The 24,167-nt window shown below is 34.6% G+C and overlaps 1 protein-coding gene across 6 annotated transcripts in view; it reads right to left on the reverse strand.

Annotated features, from left to right (window-relative positions):
• Nucleotides 1–24,167, reverse strand: part of PEAK1 (pseudopodium enriched atypical kinase 1) — a 284,302-nt gene that overhangs the window by 131,730 nt on the left and 128,405 nt on the right. For 3 of the 6 annotated variants that reach the window (XM_021097992.1, XM_021097993.1, XM_005656279.3), the window contains 2 exons: nucleotides 15,816–15,897; nucleotides 3,886–4,049 (listed from right to left, as the gene is read on the reverse strand). The gene's annotated coding sequence lies outside the window, so the exon portion shown is untranslated. The remainder of the gene's footprint in view (nucleotides 1–3,885; nucleotides 4,050–15,815; nucleotides 15,898–24,167) is intronic. The other 3 variants (XM_021097994.1, XM_021097995.1, NM_001244188.1) reach the window with 1 other exon arrangement.

The raw sequence follows: 24,167 nt of genomic DNA on the forward strand, positions 1-24,167 counted from the left end.
ATCGTTAACCCACTGAGCAAGGGCAGGGACCGAACCCGCAACCTCATGGTTCCTAGTCGGATTCGTTAACCACTGTGCCACAACGGGAACTCCAATTTTTTAATTTTGATGAAGTCCAATTTATCCATTTTTCTTTATTTTATTGATTATGCTTTACTATCATATCTAACTACTATTAACTAAGCCACAGATCCTAAATATTTTTTCCTATGTTTCCTTCCAGAAAGTTTTTTTCAAAAAGGTTTATAGTTTTATATTTTACATTTAAATCTATGATCCACTTTGAGTTAATTTTTATATAAAGCGTGAGACTTGGGCTAAGGTTCCTTTTTTTTTTTTTTTTTGGCCTATGAATATTCAATTCTCCATTGAATTGGCTTTACCCTTTTGTTTTTTAAATAAATAAGCTGGCTATACTTGTTTGGGACTATTCTGGGGTTATCTACTCTGTACTATTGATTTTTATCTTACTGTCAACACCAGTCTTAAGCACCATGGCTATGTAACCACTGGGTAGAGTGGTTCCTTCTATTTTCTTCTTCTTTTTCAAAATCGTTTTAGCTGTTCTAATTTCTTTGGCTTTCCATACAGATTTTTAATCTTGCTGAGATTTCAGGAACTGAGTTAAGCGTACACATCAATTTATGGAGAATTGATATCTTTAATATGCTGAGTCTGAGATAAGTTTAATCATATCAAACCTTGATAACAGGTTAATGTACTTAGTTTTCTACAATTAGGAAAAGAAGTACCTACTTGAAAGGGACATAAATTTAACAGAAAATTTATGCCATGAAGATAAACTGGTCTCCAGATTCATTACTATTTTAGTTTTTAGTAACAGTACAGTTTCTGAGATGAAAAACAATGAAGATTTTAAGGGAGAACAATAAGTAAAGAGGTCAGTTTTGCATTGTTTTCCTCACCCATGTCTCCTATCTTTCTCTGTGCTCTGTCTCTATCTCAGATAAAATGTGGATCTAATGATATTACCTTCAAGTAACTTACCCTTTACTTAGTAGATTAAGGTTTCTTTTCTACAAAGTAATAACTAATACTTTAAGAACATAATCAAAACAATGGTAAATTATTCACAAAACTAAACTGATGCTGTAAAAGAAAAATCCTATATATTTTAAAGGAGCATAATTTTTTACAAAGCTGAAATGAGAATGCTACTAATAATAAGACCTTTCCTTATTTGCCACTAGGTAAAGAAAAACTTCAATAAGTTGTATTGAATATTTGTAAATTAGAATAAACTCCTGGATAAGAGCTCAGGTTATAGAGACAGACAGATCTGGCTCTACCTCAAACTATCAACTTGACAAAGGACAATGTACTTAACTTCTTTGAGAATGTGTTTCCTCACATGTAAGAGAGAGATTTAATAATAAGACCTATGTCAAACAGAGTGGTGAGGCTTAAGATAAAGCATATTAAGCACTAATTCCAATGCTAGGCATTTGGTAATCACTCAAGACATATTAATTACTATTACTTTCAGTTCCTTCCTGTCTAGGCAAATTACACACAGGCTTCCCTCCATAAGGAGTTTTCCTAAATGAAGGTGTTGTAGAGGATGTTCTAAAAGCCTACTGAGACTTTATGAGTTTAAGATTCCTGACATACGTTGTTTAGAGTGGTCTTGCTGTCTGTAACAATATATACTCCCCCTACTCTGAAGAACAATAATTTTAAGATGATGACATGAACTTAGGTAAAACTGAGTGTTTGACTCGACTTTGACATAGCTAGAATACCATCTTTTAAATTTTAGGCCCTTCAAAGTGACCATGATAGTTTGCACAATTAGAAATGTGAATTTCTAACTGTACAAATTAGAAATTCTGTTAGTTGCACAATCAGAAATCTGACTCCATTCCCTCTTCGAAAGCCATGGTAGATTTGTGATTTTGGGGGCACTCAGCTTAGATGGGGCCAGAAAAATTAAATAATATGTAAATACAGGTGGTGTTCTTTAATTCTACAGAGCTAATGCATGTGAGTAACATGACTTTGGAACTGGACTTGCTGGAAGAATCAAGGCAGTTCTTTTGTTTTATTTTGTAGAGAGGTCAAGGTCTAATTTAATCTGTTCCTTGTTAATACTATAACTCTAAAAACAAATTTGGTAGTGAAAAAAGTGGAAATTAATGATTAGAAAAATCCACTGCCTATAAAATTCAGTGATTCTATCTATACATGGTTACTGGGAGATGAATTTAAATGGAAGTAAGAGTGGTAAAAATTTTGACAAGGTAGTTCGGTTTTGATTCATTAATGAAACTGTAGTTATATGAGATTATGGAATTGGACAGAATCAAATGTGTAAAGAAAACTCAGCTCATCAATGGAGAAGGAAGGGAACTTTGATGACCCTACATGTTACCTTACTTGTATATGTTAACATTTAGCATTTGAATTTCAGCTGTGTTTCCAAAGTTACTTTCCTCAATTTTATTTAATCTTTTAATGACTGAGGACAAGAAAAAATTTACTGGACATTTAAAAAAGGCTAAACAGTAGTACATGGCTGGTAGTGACAAGAACATGGAATGTTCTAATTATGCCATAAGTAGAGAATTTTAATAATTAGAGAATTTTTTAAAAAAATCAATGTTGAGGTTATTTTCCATCCAGGTTAATGTTAAGCACAGGGGAGAGTGATTAGTACCTAATTCCTTGCATACTATTTATCCTGGTTTACACTAGTCAATTTAAATAATTGCCTTGAAATAAAAGGTCTGCCTTCCTTAGAATCATTAGGACTAGTAATTGATACTGTGTTTGATTGATATTTCACATGTTCTGATTTCACAGCAAGGACTTAGTTCTAGTCAATGGTATCCATTCACTACCAAGATACAGTGACTCAAGCAAACAAATCAAAATCAAATTAATAGACTTCCAATGAATATAAGTTCTAATTGTTCACTAGGATGTCATTAAAAAGTTGCAAACGCAAGGAGATCCTGCTGAATAGCATTGAGAACTATGTCTAGATACTCATGTTGCAACAGAAGAAAGGGTGGGGGAAAAAATGTAATTGTAATGTATACATGTAAGGATAACCTGACCCCCTTGCTGTACAGTGGGAAAATTTAAAAAAAAAAAAAAAAAGTTGCAAACGTTTGAGTCTATTCAGAATATGTATTGAAACAATTCTGGTCTAAGATCAAGGAGATTTAAGAAGACTGACAAAAAATTTTAAGTCTTTCTATACTTGCTTTCCACTCTACTTAAAATATAGCAGTCACTGCAGTTTTACAATAAGAAATAATTTTATAACCTTTTCAAATCAAATGCCTATCCTTTTTTTTTTGGATCCTATGTTTCTTTACACTAGGATCCAAATTTAGGGTAATCCTAAATTCCTGAGGGGGGGCAGAGGATAAAATAAAATTAAAATAAGATGTCGGATATGAAAGGAAAAAGATCAAGAGACCAGATGTCATGTAAGGAAATTAAAAAACAATATAAAATAAAGTTCAGAAAACAAGACTGAAAAACCTCTGCATACGTGATAGGATACTATCATTTATGTTGCCTGGGTTACTTTCACGAAAGGAAAAAATATTTGGTAAAGGATGGACTTATAAGTATACTAGTTCTATGCTATTTTACTACTCAACTAATAAGCTTATCTGTTTCCAAGTCAAGAAGTTCATAATCTGAGGAAAAAAGCAACAATTCTTTTGGCTAATATTAGGGTCAAGCATTAAGAAACAAAATAAAAACTTGACTATTCTAAACAAGTTATAAAATTAGCTTTATCTACACTTTGGTATTTGTAAGGTAAATATTTAAACTTAAAAAAGAAATCCTTTCAAGTCATCTAAAGTTCTTGGAGGAAATATAACATGATATGGGAATTCAGGTTACCATTTAAATTTGAAGTACTTCATCCATTTCGGTGACAAAGGTGGTTTTAGCAGCTGTCATTACATTCTTTTAAATTTCAAAGTGCTTTAGGTCCTTCCAAGATGAATGTCCTTTCTTCCTTGCCTCTCATTCCTTAACTTATTTTCTGAAGATAGCAATGTTTACTGCAAGAGAACAACAAAAAATAGAGCTAAACTGGAGAGGTAAACTAGTTTTAAATATTTTGGACATTTTCTTCCCTTTAGGATATTCCTAATTTTATCTTCACTCAACAGTTAAAGTTAGACTTGTTGGTTTAAGAAATAACTTCTATATTTAGGAGGAGAGGAGATAGAATCTCACACACTCAAGAACTATCCAAGGAAAAACCTATGAACCAAGTAACTTACAAAAATCAAGTTAGCACTGACACAATTGAGGCTTTCTAAGACTTATCTGACTGTCCTGGATAGTTTCTTATTTTCTTTCTTTCCTTTCTCTTTTTTTTTTTTTTTTTTTTTGGTTAGAAATATAATATGAAACATTAAGTTCTATTTCACCTTTATAAAAATCCAATTCTAAAAGTCACAATTTCCAATTTTGGTAGTCTCTGTTAAATATGAAAGTAGGGCGTTCCCGTCGTGGCGCAGTGGTTAACGAATCCGACTAGGAACCATGAGGTTGCGGGTTCGGTCCCTGCCCTTGCTCAGTGGGTTAACGATCCGGCGTTGCCGTGAGCTGTGGTGTAGGCCGCAGATGCGGCTCGGATCCCACATTGCTGTGGCTCTGGCATAGGCCGGTGGCTACAGCTCCGATTCGACCCCTAGCCTGGGAACCTCCATATGCTGCGGGAGCGGCCCAAAGAAGTAGCAAAAAGACAAAATAAATAAATAAATAAATATGAAAGTAGTTATCTCCACCTGCAAAAATTTCTCTAACCACGCTGCAGTTTTACTTTATTTAGGCTTAAGTATGAAATCTATTTATAATTCAATACACAAAATATCACCTAAGATTAAATTAACAAGTTCCTCTCTTTCTGACTCTCAAGCATCAATTATATGCATGTTTAAACTGGCCCAACCCCTAGTTTGTTTTCTCTACAACACCAAATATAAGGAAAATAACTGGAAGAGTTAGGAAGAAAGAGAAAGATAATGTGATCACTTTTAAATGATTCCTGATTGTGCTTCCATATTGTAGAAGTAAACCTTTCAATAAATTTTAAGGCAACAGAAAAGCATTTTAAAAAGACATTTTTGTTTGTGCAACATCTAACAATATTTAATTCCAACACAGTTGGGTAATTCATGATGAAAACAACACCCAAATGTTCTCACCATGCTTATATCCATCACTTCACGTAGTACATAACAATGATGAGCAGTACGTAGGAGAAATATTACCAAGAAAAAAAAAAATGTTTGTATCACCAATATATAGATGATGATGCCCAAGATCACATAAACAGTGACAAAAATTTTTCTTTCCATTATGAATCTTTAAAGAAGAAAAATGCAATTAATGTCTATTTTATTTCAAAATTTGAATAATGAAAAGAAATTGAATATACTGATGACCTAGAATACCTAGTGATAGATAAGTGAATGATTTCCCATGGGTAGGCATTGGCTAGTGGCACAACTGAAATGAGAACCCAAATCTCCTTGCTCTTTCCTTAATGTAGTGTTCTATTATCCTCCTACAGTCCATCCTGCATTTCTTTCCTCTCAGCCTGTAAAACAGCTTTTTTTTTTTTTTCTGAGTACTTTATTCTGATGTATTTGGTAGAACCCAAACTCCAAATATGAAATATCACCCCAACAACTGCCTGTGTTGGCTGATACTTTCCCTAAGCTCTGTGGAGGCTCCTCTACACATGTGAACATAATGATCAGCCAAAGAATTGAAAGAATGACATACACAGATTTTGAGGCTCCCTACTCTGTGCTTCTCCCCTTAATGAGGATTTTCACCACTGAATTCAAGAACAACTGGCATGACTATTCAAGGGTTGTAGGTTAGTGGGTAGTAACCTACCGAAGTTCAATTCCTCATTCTGATTATTTTATCCAGGGAAAACGCACACTAAAACGCACACTAAAGTATTCAGAGGTGATGCAGTATAATGTCGGCAACTTACTTGCAAGTGATTCAGGAAAAATTATCTGTGCTAGCTTATAATTTGTGTATAAGTTTGAAATTACGACAATATAAAAAGAAAAAGTTAAATGTATCAGTACATCCTGCCACATTTCCAAATTTTCTTCTGTGGAAGTCTAATACAGCTAACTGCTTGAAAAAAAAGTAGTTCTATAGTGAAATAAATTTGGATAAAATTTGGGTAAACACTCATTATATTCCATCTTGGGGGCTCACATGTTAGCCTATCAAATATTTCTACAAATCACGTATTAGACATACTTTCATTTCATACCAACTACATATAAATTACATATTTAGGGCCTAATATATGAAAGGAAATGTTCTAAGTAGAAGAGATAGAGAGATAATAGGAAAGGCAAGTTCTCTCCTCTCACGGAGCTTACATTTTAAAACAGAAAGAGACAGATAAGTAAATAAACTAACTTCAGATGGTGACAAAAATGCTTTGAAGAAAATAAACTGGGTGTTAGAGACTGGGAAGGTAGAGGTGCTGTTTTAGACACTGTATCAAGGAAGGCCCACTGGAGAGGTGACATTCAAGCTGAAAGGTGCCAGACGTGAAAAAATTCAGAAGAATGTTCCAGACATAAGGCATACATGTCATAAGAATAAGCTTATAAAGCTCATGGGGAAAAGTTTCAAAATTATCAAAATAATGAAATAGGAATTTGTGAGAAAAATCTCTTGGGTACCATACCCCCTGAAAATTGTCCAGATTTTAAAACGATTAACTCCTATGTAATAACAATGAAATAACAATTATTTAAAATTTTTAACTTTTTTTTTTTACTAAGTATACAAATTCTCTTTGGATCCTGATTTTCTATTACTTCATAGCTTCTTTCAGATCCAATCCTTATTTTTATTTTATCTTTGAAAATAAAAATTCTCTCTCTGCATGTAAAAAGAAATAAATTGTTTTGTTTTTTTCCTGGACAGTGTACCACTATGTTGGGAAAACATCCCAATATATGAGCAGGAAAAATATTCCCTGAATAAATGACTATATGCAGCTATGTTACTACCCACTAATAGAACAGTGGCATATATGTAAACTCAAGCCCTCTCTTCTAGAACTTTCATAGCACTGGATTTTGCATATTGCCAAAGAACAATTTCAATTACATACCTTAAGGAAGGAAAATACACTTATAATTACAGAATATGAACTCTATATAATCATTCAAGTATGGCTAGAATTAACTTTATGGACATAACACCAAGCAAAATAATAGTATATATATCAATATTGCTGTAGGTAGTAGAAAAATTCTGAGTACTCTAAGGGGACTGACCAGTATGCTAAGCTACATCAGGCAAAAAGAGTATATACCTTGAAATGTACTTTGTGTTCTAACTGCAGCAGGATTATGTGGAACACAATACAGAAGCAAAGGTAATGAAGAGAAGAGGCTGCAGTCTCAAAACTGAACTAAGAAGAAAAAAAACTCTAGATCTTGTTTAGTGGAGATAGCATGAGGTTAAAAAAGATATAAAGTTGGGGGACTTTGTTTATTAGTACTAAGGCAACTTCATCACAAAATATCTAGATTCAGGATATAGACCTATGTGCTAATTTTGAAACATTTATAAAATAGTTATATTGAAATAACTATTTCAAATAACTATTAAATGCCTGCTAGGAAAAAGTCTAATATGCTTTAAAGGAATACCACAAAAATCAAGAACTCAACATGTAAAATTCACAAATATCTGACATTTAATTAAAAATTACTAAACATAAAAGAATAAGAAAATACGGCCCATAACCAGAAAAATACCTGTCAATACAGAGAGAGAGAGAGGGAGACCCAGAAATAACAGACATAATGGAATTAACAGGCAAAAACATTGAAAGAGTATTATAAGTATGCTCCATATTCAAGGATATAAAGGAAAACAGGAACACAGTGAAGAGAGAAATGGGGAATTTTCAAAAAGATCCAATAGAACTTCTAGAGATAAAACACACACACACACACACACACACACACATAAAAAATATCTGAAATAAAAATTTCACTGGATGAGATAAGCACTGCAGAAAAGTCAGTGACCTTGAAGACACAGCAATATAATCTATGCAAAATGAAGTTCAGAAAGAAAAAAGTGACTGTGGGACAAAGGAAGAATACTGTTACAAATGTATTATATTATATGAGAAGGGTTATAAAATTATTTGATAGTACAATGTAATAAAAAGCATATTATAAATCCTAGCATGATTACTAAAATAAATAAATAGGTAGAAAAAAGAATTATGTTTTTGGATTCCCTTTAAACTTCTCTATTGGTTTATTCCAACAGAGAAGATTAAATAAAGAATAAACCAATAGAGAAGATTAAATGCAATCCAATAACATAATTAATTTGAAAGCAAGGTTAATAAAAAACAAATAGTAAGATGTTAGACTTAAATCCAACCACATTAATAAATACACTAAATGTAAATTGTCTAAATACTCCAATCAAAAGACAGATAAAAGAGCAAACCAAATATATGCTATCAATGTATATGGAAACACTAAAATAAGGAAATAGTTTAAAAGTAAAAGGAGAGAAGATACATCATGCAAACCAAAACCTTAAGAAAGATGAAATAGCCACAATTATATCAGAGAAGATAGAAGACAAAACAAAAATAGTATCAGACATAGTGACAGATATTTCATAATGATCAAGGGGTCACCTCATTTAAAAGATGGAATAACTCTAACTGTGTATGCACATAATAACAGAACTACAAAATACATTAAGCAAAAATTGAGAGAACTGCAGGGAGAAACACCAAGTACCTAAAAACAGTTGGAGACATCAACCCTTCTCCCTTAGCACCTGAAAAGTCCAGCAAAGATGAAGAAGACTTGAACAACACTCTCAACTGAATTGATGTTTATGGAACACTCCAACCAACAAGAGCAAAATACAAACTTTTATTCTGCCCATGAAGCATTTACCAAGATAGCCCATCTGCTGAACAAGGAATAAGTCTTAACAAATTCAAAGAACTGAAACTATACATAGTCAATTCCCTTATAGTGATGGAATTAAATCAGAAATCAAAACCAAAAGGATATCTGAAAAATTTCCAAACATTAAGAAATTTAGCAATATACTTCGAAAACAACCCAAAGGCCAAATAAGAAATCACAAGGGAAAATAGAAAATATATTAAAATGAATTAAAATGAAACCAGGTTGACCTATCAAAATTTTTGATGCAGCTAAAAAAGTGCTTTGAGGAACTTTATACTTTTCTATGTATATATTAGGTGGAAAGGGCCTAAAATCAATTATCTAAGCTATTATTGTAAAAGGCTAGAAAAAAAAAGAAAACAACTTAAACCAAATACATAGAAAATAACAACATAAAAAAGAGTAGAAACCAATAATACTGACAACTAAAAAACAGAGAAAGATCAAAAAACAGGTTCTTTGAAAAGAAAAAAAAATTACTGAAATTGACAGATCTCCAATAAAACTGAATGAGAGAAGTCAGAAATCAGCAATATTAGGAGCAAAACATTACTAAAGATTCTACAGACATTAAAATAACAAGAGACCATTATGAATGATTATATGTTACAACAAAGATGAAATGAACAAATTCCTTAAAAGACACAGATTACCAATACTGATTCAGGAAGTAATAATTAACCTAAATAACACTATATCTATTAAAGAATTTGAATCCGTAATTTAAAATGTTCCTACAAAGTAAACCCCAGTCTCCAATTCTTCACTGGTAAATTCTATCAAACATATAAAGACAGAAGTAATATCAATACTACATTAATTCTCCCAGAGAGTAGAGGAGGACACATTTCCCAACTGACTTTATAGGGCCAGCATTAGATTGATTCCCAAACTATAAAAAGACATTATGAGAAAACTACACACCAATATCTTTCATAAACAAAGATTCCAAAATCTCTAACAAACTAGCAAAGTCAAATTCAGAAATATATAAGAAACGTAAAACTTATGTTACTTAAAAAAAAAAATCAATGTTATTAACTATATTAACAGAATAAAGGAAAAACACAATATGATCCTCTCAAGAGAAAAAATATTTAACAAATTTCAACACACATTCTTAATAAAAACTTTGGAAAACTCATAATAGAAAAAAAACGACCTTAATTTGACATAATACCCAAAACGTCATTATTTTTTCCTTTTCTTTTTTCTTTTTTTCTTATGGAAATACAGAAATTCCCAGGCCAGGGACTAAATGTGAGCTGCAGCTGCAACCTATGCCACAGCTGCGGCAATGCTAGATCCTTGACCCACTGCGCAGGGCCAGAGATCAAGCCCACACCTCCACAGCAACCTAAGCCATTTCAGTCAGATCCTTAATCCATTGTGCCATAGTGGGAACTCCCAATATGTCCATGTTTTAAATTAAAACCATTCATTATACCAAAAATCAAGAAAACCTCAACGGAAATTAGTAAAATACCGAGAAGCCTTCAGCTCTTTGGGGAACCAGTCATGTTGTCAGAAGGAGAGATGAATACCAATGAATTCAGCAATGTAGCACTTGAAGTCATACCTCAATTCATCTAAGAACTGTCCACAGTACTTGGATAATTATCTAAGACATTGTATAGTATAAAAACAAAAGTTCTATTTGGTTTTGAAACAGACAGAAAAACCAACCTCAACATGAATGAGAAAAGACAATGGATACCAATACCAAGATGACATAGATTTAAGAATTATCTTACAGGGATTTTAGAGCAGTCATGATAAAATGCTTCAAAATGAGCATTTTTCAGTGAGACTAACACACACAGGAAACAAAGGAAAAAAAGAAAGTCTAAGAAATAGAAAGTCTTAGCAAAGAAATAGAAGACATAAAGAATAAAACTACAGATCTAAAATTATAGTAACTGAAATTAATACACCAACAGATAGGCTAAACGGCAGAATGGAGGGGACAGAAGAATCAGTGAACTAAAAGATAAAACAATAGGAGTTCCCGTCATAGCTCAGTGGTTAACGAATCTGACCAGGAACCACGAGGTTGCGGGTTTGATCCCTGGCCTCGCTCAGTGGGTTAAGGATCCAGTGTTGCTGTGAGCTGGGGTGTAGGTCGCAGACGTGGCTCGGATCCCACGTTGCTGTGGCTGTGGCATAGACCAGTAGCTACAGCTCCAATTCAACCCCTAGTCTGGGAACCTCCATGTGCTGTGAGTGTGGCCCTAAAAAGACAGGGAAAAAAAAAAAAAAGAATGAGAAAAGCCAGTAAGTGAGTTCATACAACTTTAATTTCAATTTTAGTGTTCAGAGAAAATCCTGGTTGCAATCCCAAATTGGTTTAAATTTTTTTTTTAGAGATGGCGTTTCATAAAAGAAATCAGACTAGAGAACAAATGATTATCTATTTCAACAACAATCTCAATTATATCCAATAGAATAATTTTTGAATATTTATAAAAATCATCCAATCTTTCTCACTTTGAGAGATAAGAAAAGTAAAAGTGGCACATATGTATGCCAACAAATATTCAATTTATAATAAATCCAAATAACCAGGCAACTAAGGATGAACTGAAAATATAAATGTAAGCCAAAAGATGCTGTAACTCTCCTTTATCACCTACATTTCTTTTTTTAAAATATGAATCAATTCATTTAATTCTTTAAAATACATACTAAGATGTAAAATCAACTCCTAAGCTACAAACAACTAGTAAGTAGCAATACATTTAGAAAAGGAAAACTAATCAATATTTCCTTATAATGACACCACCATGTTAACTTTAAGAAACTGCAGATCTAAATTTATTGCATTTCCTTGGTGCTGAGATCACACATGCAAGCAAACACACACACACACACACACACACACACACACACACACACACACCCAACATCGCTGGATGTCCCTCACTGACATCCTCAGATTTACAGAAGATGACATTGAAACAGATCTCAGTATTCTTCAAATTTCCATACATCTATTAAAGAACTTATTTCATCCTGGTTCAGAAAATGAATTCCATAGAAAAAAGCAAATCTAAATGAATACTGAATCAACTTCCTGGCTCAACACCTTATTTAGTGCTACGAAATCTATAAACAAGACTGAAAAAAAAAAAGCGTTTCACAAATTTCTTTATGGAAATAGTTTTAAAAATTAAAAGGATTAATGTATAAAACCAATGTATTCTGAACTACACATGTACTGAGAGAATGTTTAAAATGAATGAGGCACAAGCTTGGAAGCCTGGCTCTTGAACCCTAAAGTCAAACAAGGGCAGCTCATAAATCACATGAAAAAAAGCTGAATCCCTCTTAAAAATTTTAACCCTCAACTATATATCATAACTTTATTAAAACCACTAAATCGGAGATGGCCAATGAGAAGCTAATTGTAGTCCTAAAGCTCCACTGTAGTCTGGGTAAGCAAGATACTCATATTTTAATAGGTACAATTCAGTAAAACTGTTTATGTCAAGTGTTTGAAACATCATTTCCCTGAATACCATGGATCTGATGGAGGTAGAACGGGATTGGGCTGCAAGATGGGACTCTGAAGGGAAGGGCATGTGGGAAGAACATTAACTAGCAGGGCAAGAGAATCTTTAAAACTAAAGACCCTTGGAGTTCCTGTTGTAGCTCAGCAGTTTTGAAATGTGACTAGTATCCATGAGGATGCAGGCTGACTCTGGCCCTGCTCAGTGGGTTAATGATTCAGTGTTGTCACAAGCTGCAGCAGGTCAGAAGTGGCTTGGATCTGGCTTTGCCGTGGCTGTGGTGTAGGCCGACAGCTGCAGTTCCTATTCAACCCCTAGTCTGGGAACTTCCATATGCTGTGGGTGCGGCCCCAAAAAGAAAAAGAAAACAAAATTAAGGACTTCTATGGAAAAAAAAGAGTTCAGAAAGAACATTTTTCTTCTCTAACTTAATTTGAATCTTATACTATTGCTTTCAAATTTTGTTGTAAACCTACTTCATTCTTTACCATTTTATTTGATTAGAAATATATGGGAGATCCTAGTTATATAGAACATAGTTTATAATTTTAAAAACTTTAATATAGATACAAAATAGAAATTTTGTTAACAAATGAATTTTCTTATCCACAGAGGAAGTACCATCACACCATGTAATCTAGAAAATCAGCTCCTTTTAAAGGAAGGACAATTGGGGGACCAAAACTATAAAAGAATAACTGCTAACATTCATATACTAGTTCTAAGATAATTTTCTTTCCAATTAAAAAATGCATATAATTTACACAAAGCTACCAAGGTAAAGCAATTTGTTGTTCTGCACAGCAAGATCACTGGCATGGGGACAGTTAATGTTTCCACAACTAGAGTGGGACTGGGGGGAAAAACTCACATCACAAAAGGCAATGACATAATTAAATAATTTTGTGTAAAATTTAGCTTCTCATGCATATTTGTTCATTTGTCTTATATCCTTTTGCATTAACTGTCTTAAGTTCTCCTTAGCTCATCTACAATTGACAAGTACTTTACTATGAAGTATGGTTTCTCTATGAATTACTTTGTTAAGGATAAAGCAGTTCAGAAGTTCCCACTGTGGCTCAGCAGGTTAAGGAACTGATGTTGTCTCTGTGAGAATGTGGATTCTATCCCTGGCCTTGCTCAGTGGGTTAAGGATCTAGCATTGCTGTAAGCTGTGGCATAGGTTGCAGATGTAGCTCGAGATCCAATGTTGCCATGGATGTGGCGTGGCCTCAGCAGCAGCTCCGATTTGATCCCTAGCCTAGGAACTTTCATATGCCTTAGGTCAGCAGTAAAGAGAGAAAAAAAAAAAAAAAAAAAAAAAGGATAAAGCAATTCAAATGGTATGCTATTGATAAATACAAGAATACTAAAAGGCAATTATACTTACTCCTAATCCAGGAGTAAATGAAAACAAAGATTGAATCAACCTGCAGACCCTAGTTTTTGCCATCTCCTTCCCTCTTTGTTTCTGCCATGTATACTGCTATAGGCATTACCACTTCTACACTGGGAAATGTTTGTTTTCTCTGCTTGGATTTGTTTTATAAGTTGCTGAATTCTCACTTTCTCCCACAGTAGGACTTCATCACAAGGATGTAACTAATCCCACTAAAGTCGGAAAACACGGTAAACTTTAGATTGAGAGTCAGTAGGTTCAGCTATAACCCTAGACCAATTCAACTGCTCTTCTGTACAATGATGATGATGATATTTAATCCACAGATTGTGGTGAAGCTTGTATGAGATTAACGTATGTGAAAGAGCCTTGTATGTTTAAAGTGTCTCAGTTTCTTCATCCATTATATGGAAGTTAGATGATTTCTAAAGACTTCCCATCTCTAAAAATTATTTAATATTTACATACAAAGCACATTAAAAAATCTACTTACTGCTGGGATAATTTCATAGTTGTAAGAGACTTAGGGAACAATGAAATTAACCTTCTCATCTCACAAAATGAGTCCAAAAGCAGGGTAAGAGTCTGGAAGATCACATAAGTGAGTAGGAAAGTTGGGAGTAGGAAGGACTCAGACTGGACTCCCTCCTCAACACCCTTCTCTCATGGGATGCTGTTCACCACTTTGTGAATTTAAACTCTCTTTTTACCACATCTTAAACAATTACGTTTACAAACTGATAACAATGAAAAGCTTATTACGAAAATATGAATATTACTTTGGTGATAACTGAACTTAACTGTCCAATTAAAAATGTTTACCAATGACACTAACAGCAAAAGGAACAATGAAAAGGAGTTAGATCAGACTGTCCAGGTCTTCACTTGGTTTGTGTGATATTCAATTTTAAGTCAGTAGGTAATCATGTAAACCCTACCTAACCTTTCACAATAAAAGGTTGTAATTCTGCTTTTGTTTCTTACTATGTAATTTGGGACAATTTATTTCTCTGAGCTTTGGTCTCTTCATCTTTCTTCAGAACAGGGATAATACCAAGCATGTTACCTGGCTAATGTGAATTAAACGACTGAACTCACATTAAGATCCTATAACAGGAGTTCCCATCGTGGCTCAGTGGTTAACGAATCTGACTAGGAACCACAAGGTTGCGGGTTTGATCCCTGGCCTTGCTCAGTGGGTTAAAGATCTGGCGTGGCTGTGAGCTGTGGTGTAGGTTGCAGACGCGGCTTGGATCCCGAGCTGCTGTGGCTCTGGTGAAGGCTGGCAGCTACAGCTCCGATTAGACCCCTAGCCTGGGAACCTCCATATGCCGCGGGTACGGCCCTAGAAAAGACACACACACACACACACACACACACACACACACAAAGATCCTATAACAGTATCTGGCACATACGAAGTGCTCAACAAATATTAGTTTCCTTCTCTAATCTCCTAAACTTTAGGGGAATACAGAACGTTTCCTCGCCTTTTACTTTATTGGAAAGATTCCTTAAATTAAATACACAGGGCCCTGGTCCTCAACTTCAGTTATAAGCACCTGTGCAACAACTAAACCTAAATAAAATGAGGAGCAGTGTGACATAATGAAAAACAAATGGGGATTTGAGTCAACACACCTGCATTTGAATCCCAGTTTGACTATCTAAGAGCTTTTGACCTTGACAAGTTTACCAAACCTCTCAAGCTTCTTAACTGAAAATGAGACTGTTACCTAGCTTTTCATCATTCTCTTGTTCATATTCACAGACATCACAAATACTTAGAGGCATATCTCTGTCTCTTCCATACTAACACAAAGTTCAAAATGATAAGATCCGATGCTGCAATAGATTAGATTAGAATAAACATGTTACACGAAGAAAAGAAAAAGTACAAACCCAGTTTAACTGGTTTCAACTCTAGGCATTCTGTCATTTCTTCCTTTTCTTTCCTTAGAAATGGACCTCAAATATTCTTTTCCTAGGGGAAGATGCAAAGTGGGGAATATGTATTAGTGAAGGTCATTTGAATCACACTTCAAAACTGAGCATTCTTTAATTTCCCATAAGGCAGTACTTACCATAAACCAAACCCGTTCAATTTAATGGACTTGTTTTTAAGTGATAAAATAACCAAGAGGTATTTTAGTTTAGAAAATATTACAGGTTTAAATAGCCAAAAAATAACTTTATCTCAAAAAGTTACTTTCAATCAATAACAATACTTTGTTAAAGATAACTACTCAGGATGGGATTACACAAAACACTGTAGTTCATCACAATATGCAAAAATACTTCTGGAGCTATAATTCTTAATCTTTTGAGTGATGGGTGAATGGTAAAGTATACAAAACTATGAGAAAGAGATCAAGCTCTGAACTGCAAACTCAGAAAAATGCACATATATGCATCATACTTCACATATAATTTTAGTTGAGTCATGAAACAGTCATGTATCCTGTGGATCTCTAAAACTCCAAGCAATCGCTGTTTTTGAGTTTTTCGAAATAATGGACACAGGATTTTCAAACCTTAAGCAATTTAGCAGTCATCCGCAAAACTGCTAACAGAAAAATGAGGAAATAGGCCCCCAGAAAGACAAAAAGAATTAAGTAAAACCTACTGCACTCAGGACAAGAGGTGTCCAACTACCACTCCAATCCACACAAGATTGACAATGCAGAATTTAGTATAAATCAGTGTTTTGGGGTCAGAGTAATTATCACAATACAACCAAAATAGGATACCTACAAGCAGTCTTTTGGTCTAAATACATAATAGCTCATCAATGGTAGTTAAGAAAATGAAATTTGGAATTATGTAGGCATGTGAAAAAGTCAATCAGGTCACTTAATCTTTCTCATCCTCGGGTTCTTCAAAACAAAATGGAAAAATAAAACCTATCACTGGAGGATTATTTTAAGGATAAAATCAGATAACATGTACCAAGTATTTAACATAGTGTCAAGTACACAGTAGATGCTCATGAAATGGTATGAATTAAAAAAACATTTCCAGGGTTCCTGTTGTGGCTCAGCAGTAATGAACCCAACTGGTATGCATGAGGACACAGGTTTGATCCCCTGCCCCACTCAGTGGGTTAAGGATCTGGTGTTGCCATGAGCTGTGGTGTAGGTGACAGACATGGCTCGGATCTGGCATTGCTGTGGCTGTGGTGTAGGCTGCCATCTGCAGCTCCGATGCGACCCCTGGCCTGGAAACCTCCATATGCCACACCTGTGGCTCTAAAAAGACAAAAACAAAATTCCTGTAAAGTCATGGAATTGGGTAAAATATGAAATAAAATCTAAAGTAACTGAGATGCTTTCTAGCCAAACAAAATAAGTAGCTACCATTTACTGAGTATCTATTTACTATACTATTCAAGCTGTTACTGAGGATACAAAAAGGATTAAGTTGTCCTCCTTTCAAGGGAAATTAAGCAAAGACAGAGCTTTTTCCTTCTCAGTTTCAGTCTTGGGTTCCTCTTTTTCCTTTCCTCTTAGAGCTCAGCTTTCTGTCCACTTCACACTCTACCCACATGGACTGAGAGGACCCTCACATGAACACCTCTAATCCCAACTTTTCACCTGAGTCTCACACTTTTACGTCCTGTATGTTTCCCCCTGAAAGTACCATAGGTACAATATATATAAAACTTTCCCTAACATCCCTTCCTTCTCAACAGCACTTAAGACATTCAAAAGTCTGACAGTAATCCCATTTCACCAGTCGCCTTAAATGTCTGATTGATTTTTAAACACTTTGCACATCTATTTCCAAAACTTCACTCCTATTAATAGTATCCAAAATCCTGGTCATTATCTGGATGACCAGATCAGTAATTTAACAGGTCTACCCACCTTTTCTATTGCCTTACCTCAAAATCATTTACCATACTGCCATAGAATTGATCAGTCTAAAATGAAAATCTCAGGAGGGCTCCAATTAAGATGGATGAATAGAAGGATGGGGAACTCACCTCTCTCCACAAATACATTAAAAAATAGGTCTATATGTGCAATAGTTCTCACAAAATACCTACTGAACGCTGGCAGAAGACATCAGACACCTAAACATGTAAGAAAGATCTCCACATAACCAGGGAGGAAGATAGAAAAATAAATAAATAAATTGAAAATCTTTCCATGCCCTGTGTATGTCAAATCCTTCAATCATAGAATCCTTCAATGGTAATCCTTCTATTACCCCCAGAAGAAAGTCCAACTTCATCCAAAAAATAAATGCCCAAGTATCACATATAAAGTCTTCAATGCTATCTCTTCAGCTTCATTTCCTATCTCCCATTTCATCACCCTACAGCCATCCTGAACTATTTGTCAAGCTTCATGCTTTTCTCTTTGCTAATATCAACTTACACACTTTGCACAAAGAGGAAATTCCTACTGGTTCTTTAAGATTTAGGGCCAGGGTCACCTCCTCCAGAGTATACTTCCCTACCCCACCAAGCTCACACATCATCACAACAAGCTTTGTTAAACTGAACTGAAACTAGAGAACTAACGACAAAGTGGCAAAAAACTTATACATACAAAGCCAGTGAGAAGGGAAACTAGACGGATTTTAGCGTTTCTTTGGAGAAAATGTCTTGATCTGGGGCTATGAGAAGTAATTGTTCACAGATTGTTGAAGAAAGGAAATTAAAGTATTTGAGTGAGAAAAACAGTTGTAAATGATCACATTTAGAGGAGAAATGTGTAAAATAATACTGGAGGGACAGTAAACAGCAAATATAACCTCACGAACGTAGCCATCCATATAAAAAGATTTATAGAGCACAACCAATAAATCACTAAAGATTTTCAGTTTTCTCAGAAACTATATGACACAGTTGCCATTTACAGATACTACCTCACACTTGAACTTGAGAGATTTTAGTTTAGAAAGATATTTTCATCTTTTAGTTGACAGAGTGCATTTTTATACGTTAGAAAAGGTACTCTCATCCCACTTAATTAGCATGTACTGAAGAACTTTTCATAAAATCCTGACATTATAACATATCTCTACATGGCACAATAGTTTACTGAAATTGGAATAAGCTAAAACAGACTCTCTCAGGGCAAAGGCTAGTTAATCTCATTAAATAATCTTTAACATTAGAACATTCAGTTGTTCCATATCAGCGGGGGAAAATGAAAATATAGTAAGCTTAAGACCAATTCACAGATGAATTCAACTATAAATATTTTGCTTTCTGAATGCAAAATGAAAGAATATCAATCCTCAAACTTAAATACACTAGTCATAGTACAGAAGAATAGACCTACAAGCCATTCCCTTATGAAGAGTGAAGATTCAGGTTATCTACCAAAGAATAAGAAGAGGAAAAAATGCTATCCTCTCTGAGCACACAAAATCTCTTGCTTGCAGTAAAGACAGAGAGGATTCACCTTAACCACCCAATAGTCAGAAGAGGGTCAAGTTAGAAGAGTACGTAGAAAAAGTAAACTAGCCATCCCAAATAGAAACATCTCAAAATGGAATCTGTATCATTGTTATTTAATATACTTGACAATATAGCTGTATAAGATAATAACTGCCAAGGTACATCCTCTATATCAAGAGGAAAGGTGAATAGGAAATAGATATATGTTAACAAGCACAGAAGCACTTTGGAGCTCAAAAATCATTTGCATAGAGGTGCAGAATGAGAGTTGTCCTTGACTCTGTAAATGCCAATTCCCTGCTTTTAGGTTTGTAGGCAGTAAAAAGAGAGCTGCAAAGCTGAACATTAATTTTCAACATAACACGGATGTTATGTCAGAAGATATGGGTGATTTTCACTCTCACATAATACCTGTCATTTTAAAACACCCCTACTGATATGAACATTCATGAACGAAAGGTTAAAAAATCCTTTTGAGCTATTGTATTCAAGCAAATTGACAGATATAAATGCGCAAACACTAGTTTTAGATTATGAAATTCCCTCACACATGAACACCACTGTAAATTGCTCTAAAGAGAATAGAGACTGAAAATGTTACAAGCTTGCTAAAGAGAGTAACATCAAGTTACAAAGGAAACTAGCAGCCTACCAATATGATGCTGACAAACATGTTCTGCTCAAGTGTGCTGCAGATGATCATTTAGATGCTGTCAGTCAACATCACCTGTATGTCCTCAACATTCCATTTTATGAAAAGTTAGAGAGTATGGAGTCATCCATCTGCAAGAGCAAAGTGTTTTTGTCTGATATGGATTTACTTTTTCAACAAGAAAAGAGAGATATATACTTGGGACCATAATCTCAAGCATAAATTGGGACTATTGCCTGCACTGTACAAATATAAGGATTATTCATACAGGGGTGGCAGCTTTTATACACACAGTTGATTCTTGCTACCTATGGTAGTTATGTTCTATAAAGTTTCCATGAACACTGAGTTGGCAAATACTGTGCCACCATTCCTTCCAGGAAATGGGAAATACAGAGTTAGGGTCCTACAAGTCTCTGCTTATATTTATCAACCTATTAATACATAAGTTATTCTAATGTGTACTTCTGTTTAAAGACCTACTTAATGTATACTGTTGATCATTAAAATTGAATTCACAGCCAAGAGCACAATTCATGACTAAACGAAAGCTTACCTAACATATGTACTTTTCTCCAACAGATTCATCACAACCTTCTTGTTCTCAGGATCACTACATAGCACAACACCTGAAGGCCATGTTAAACAATGAAATTATTCCTCCAAAAGCACAAAAATGTGAAAAACAGCACTACAGAAACTGCAAAAAACTTCTATATAGAATGAGAGTTGAGGAGTTCCTGTCATGGTGCGGAAACGAATCTGACTAGGAACCATAAGGTTGAGGGTTTGATCCCTGGCCTGACTCAGTGGGTTAAGGATCTGGCGTTGCAGTGAGCTGTGGCGTAGGTTACAGACACAGCTCAGATCCTACATTGCTGTGGCTCTGGTGTAGGCCAGCAGCTGTAGCTCTGAATTGACCCCTAGCCTGGGAACCTCCACATACTGTGGGTGCGGCCCTAAAAGAGAAAAAAAAAAAAAGAATGAGAGTTGAAACAAGAAGGCAAGGTGGCACCTTGTTCAACCTCAACTGAGAATGTGCACATCAGATATCTCACTTATTTTCCATGTCTGCAAATGATTGTGAAAGCACCACTATCACTGATTTGGGAGTTAAAATAAATTTTAGCAGGTAGGTGAATTTGCAAATATGGAGTCCACGAATAATGAGAATCAAACATGTGTATGTATTCATACACACACACACACATATATAAATGACATGTGACATGACATATCTGTGAGGAAAGACAAGTTATGGGACTAACTGGAGACTCTTCTGAGATGCTGTTCTATCTTTCCTTTTGGCACACCAGACACCTCTATCTGAATGTCCTATCAGCACTTCAGACTTACAAGACCAAGGTCATCTTCTGTACCTGTCCTAAACCTGTCTTCTGTTAGATTACTTCTCTAATAATAGCACTATCTCATCTACTCAAGTCATTATGACTCTGACTCCCTTCTCCACATAATACCAGGGAGCAAATCATGTTGATTATTCCTCTGAAATACCTCTTAAAGTTATCTCCCCCTACCCAAACCCACTACAGTTATCACTAAATACCTTTCTATTTGGACCATTGGCACAGTTTACCATCTTTCCTCCCTACCATCTACTCCAGAGCCACAGGTGATATTACTGTCAGTGTTATTTTTCTAAATCTAATTAATTATACTCTTCACTTCCTGGTACCAATAAGTTAAGCTTGAGATTTCTTGGTAAAGTATATATGTTCTTTTATGACTTGGCACCAAACCTTTTTAGACTCACTACTGACATTCTTCTCTGATAAACTCTATATACTAGATATAATTTCCCATTCTTATATCACACTTTTTAAAGACCCTTTATACATGTTAGAAAATTTCATTAACAATCTTCTTCCATTTTCAGCTTGTACTTAAAGCTTCTGTTGATGAGGTCTTTGCTGATAAACCTCTACCTTCACCTCAGGCCAACTTAGTCACTGTCTTGCCCGTACTTCCATGGTATTTTCATATACTTCTATTACAAAATTCCACTAAGTTCTAATTACTAAGAGAGAAAGTGTGAAAATGTACAAGATTCACCAAATACTGATTACTACTGTACAGCTGGGTGGTGATGGGGATTCATTGTACCACTGTGTACTTCAGTATGTATGTTACATGTCCATCAAATGAAAGGTAAAAAAATGAGAGAAGGCAGGGGGAGAGAGAAAGAAAATGTGCCTACAAGTAACTGACAATCTGACTTATGTGTGACTTAAACAAATGGGACATTAATTTTTCCCTCCTCATAAGAAGTCCAAAGATAGGAAGTTAGGGACTAGTACAGAGACTCAAGAAGATCATCAAAGATCAAAGTTCTTTCTATCTTTTTTCTCCATTAAGTGTGTTGATTTGTCACTTCAAAGCTGTTTTGCTATAGGTGTAGGCATTACCTCTGCATTCAAGGGAAGGAAAAGAACAGGGCCAGTCAGACCTTTACTTCTTTAATAGGAAAAACAAAGCCTTTTTTCAGGGCCCTCAGCAAACTTAACTTATATTGCATTGTCTATGGCTGTTGGGTCACTCAACAGCATCTTATTGGCCTGATCTCCTTGAGGGCAGAGGCAATTTTGGTACTTTGGAAATCAATCTAGTACCTTCTACACAGAGGTTCTTTATATCTAATGAACCAGTATCAAGTATCCTAATACAAGAACTCTGCTTTCCTAATTTTCTTTTTCTATTAAATAATAAATAGTGCTCTAAAAATGACCAATGCTATGCAAATAGGGAATTATTAGTGTTACAGTAGTTTGACATACAATTACTGTATTCTCGGTAAAGTACCAAAGAGAGGATTAACAAGGAATCAAGAGACCTGAATTTTTGTGCAAGCAAATCAATCTTGAGGAACCTCAGTTTACCTAAAAGATAATGTTTATTTCCTGGGGTTGTTCTGAGTTTAAAGTAAATATAAATAATATGAATGCACACTAAAATATATGAAACACTAGGAACACATGTACTATAACATTAATGGCTCTGTTAAGTCTTAAGAGGAAACTTATAGTTCTTATGTAGAATGCAAAGAGTTATATACCACCTGGTGCACCAATTATATGAATAAAAAATTAAACACTATCAATATCTAGTGTAGATGCCAGACCCTACTCCATGGTTAGATGAGATCCTGGACTTGGCCTTAGTTCTTTCATAAATATAGGGAAGTAAACTAACTGTACCTTACATTTATACCTCATTAAAGAAAGAATTCCTTATAAAATTGGTATCTCAATATAACTATATAATACACAATTTTCAAAGCAGGGTACGAAACCAAAATAAACTGGTTAACACAGAACAGTTGACATCAAATCCCAATCCATCAATTAATAATTACTACCAAAAAATGAACAGTACGAAAATGGGCCAAGTTCCTAAAGCACTTCTAAGTTAAGTCAAGTGAGAAGTAAACCAGCAGAAGCACTGAATGTTAATTTTCCTCTGGTCTTAATAACTCTGATTGAGCTTAAAAAGAGGATCCATCAGGATGACCTTATAGCTCATAGGCACAGGCAACACTGGTGGTCAGAACTATTTCTGATAAATGATACCCTCAACGGCCTGTTTTATAAGTTTTTAATAACCTATATTTCCTCACATATAAGAATGGTATATTAAAATAAGCATTGTGTATATATTAAAAAAATCAGTACCAATACTAAAGAAGAGAAATATGACAGTTGTAAATCAATAGAGTCTCCACAGAATACTATAGTAATAACTGGTGCATTTTTACCTTTATTGGATTTGGAGACAATAGCTTCTTTGAAGAAAAACATCATCTTCTATCAAGTCTATTTAATTAACTCTCACTTCTCAAACATTCAAATACCTTAATCTTATTATTAAAGGCTTACCATTTCCTGATTCATTTAAGCAGAAACTATTTGCTGTGTAGGTTACCATGAAATTAATACTGAAAAGCGAATCATTTTAATATAAAAAACTGCATGAAGACTGTAGGCCAGTAAACTTCAGCAAAGCACTGCGTAAAGTATCAATAGGTCATAAACAGAACTGAAAAATTTCAACACTGGATCAGACTTAACGTACAGTTATGTCTGCAGGATGAACATCTATTTCAATAAGAAATCAAAATGTTAGAATGGTAGGAATAAGCTTGTTTTATAGTTGTATCTACCTGTTTCAACTA

The sequence above is a fragment of the Sus scrofa genome, chromosome 7, assembly GCF_000003025.6.
Source record: "Sus scrofa isolate TJ Tabasco breed Duroc chromosome 7, Sscrofa11.1, whole genome shotgun sequence".
Classification (NCBI taxonomy): domain Eukaryota; kingdom Metazoa; phylum Chordata; class Mammalia; order Artiodactyla; family Suidae; genus Sus; species Sus scrofa.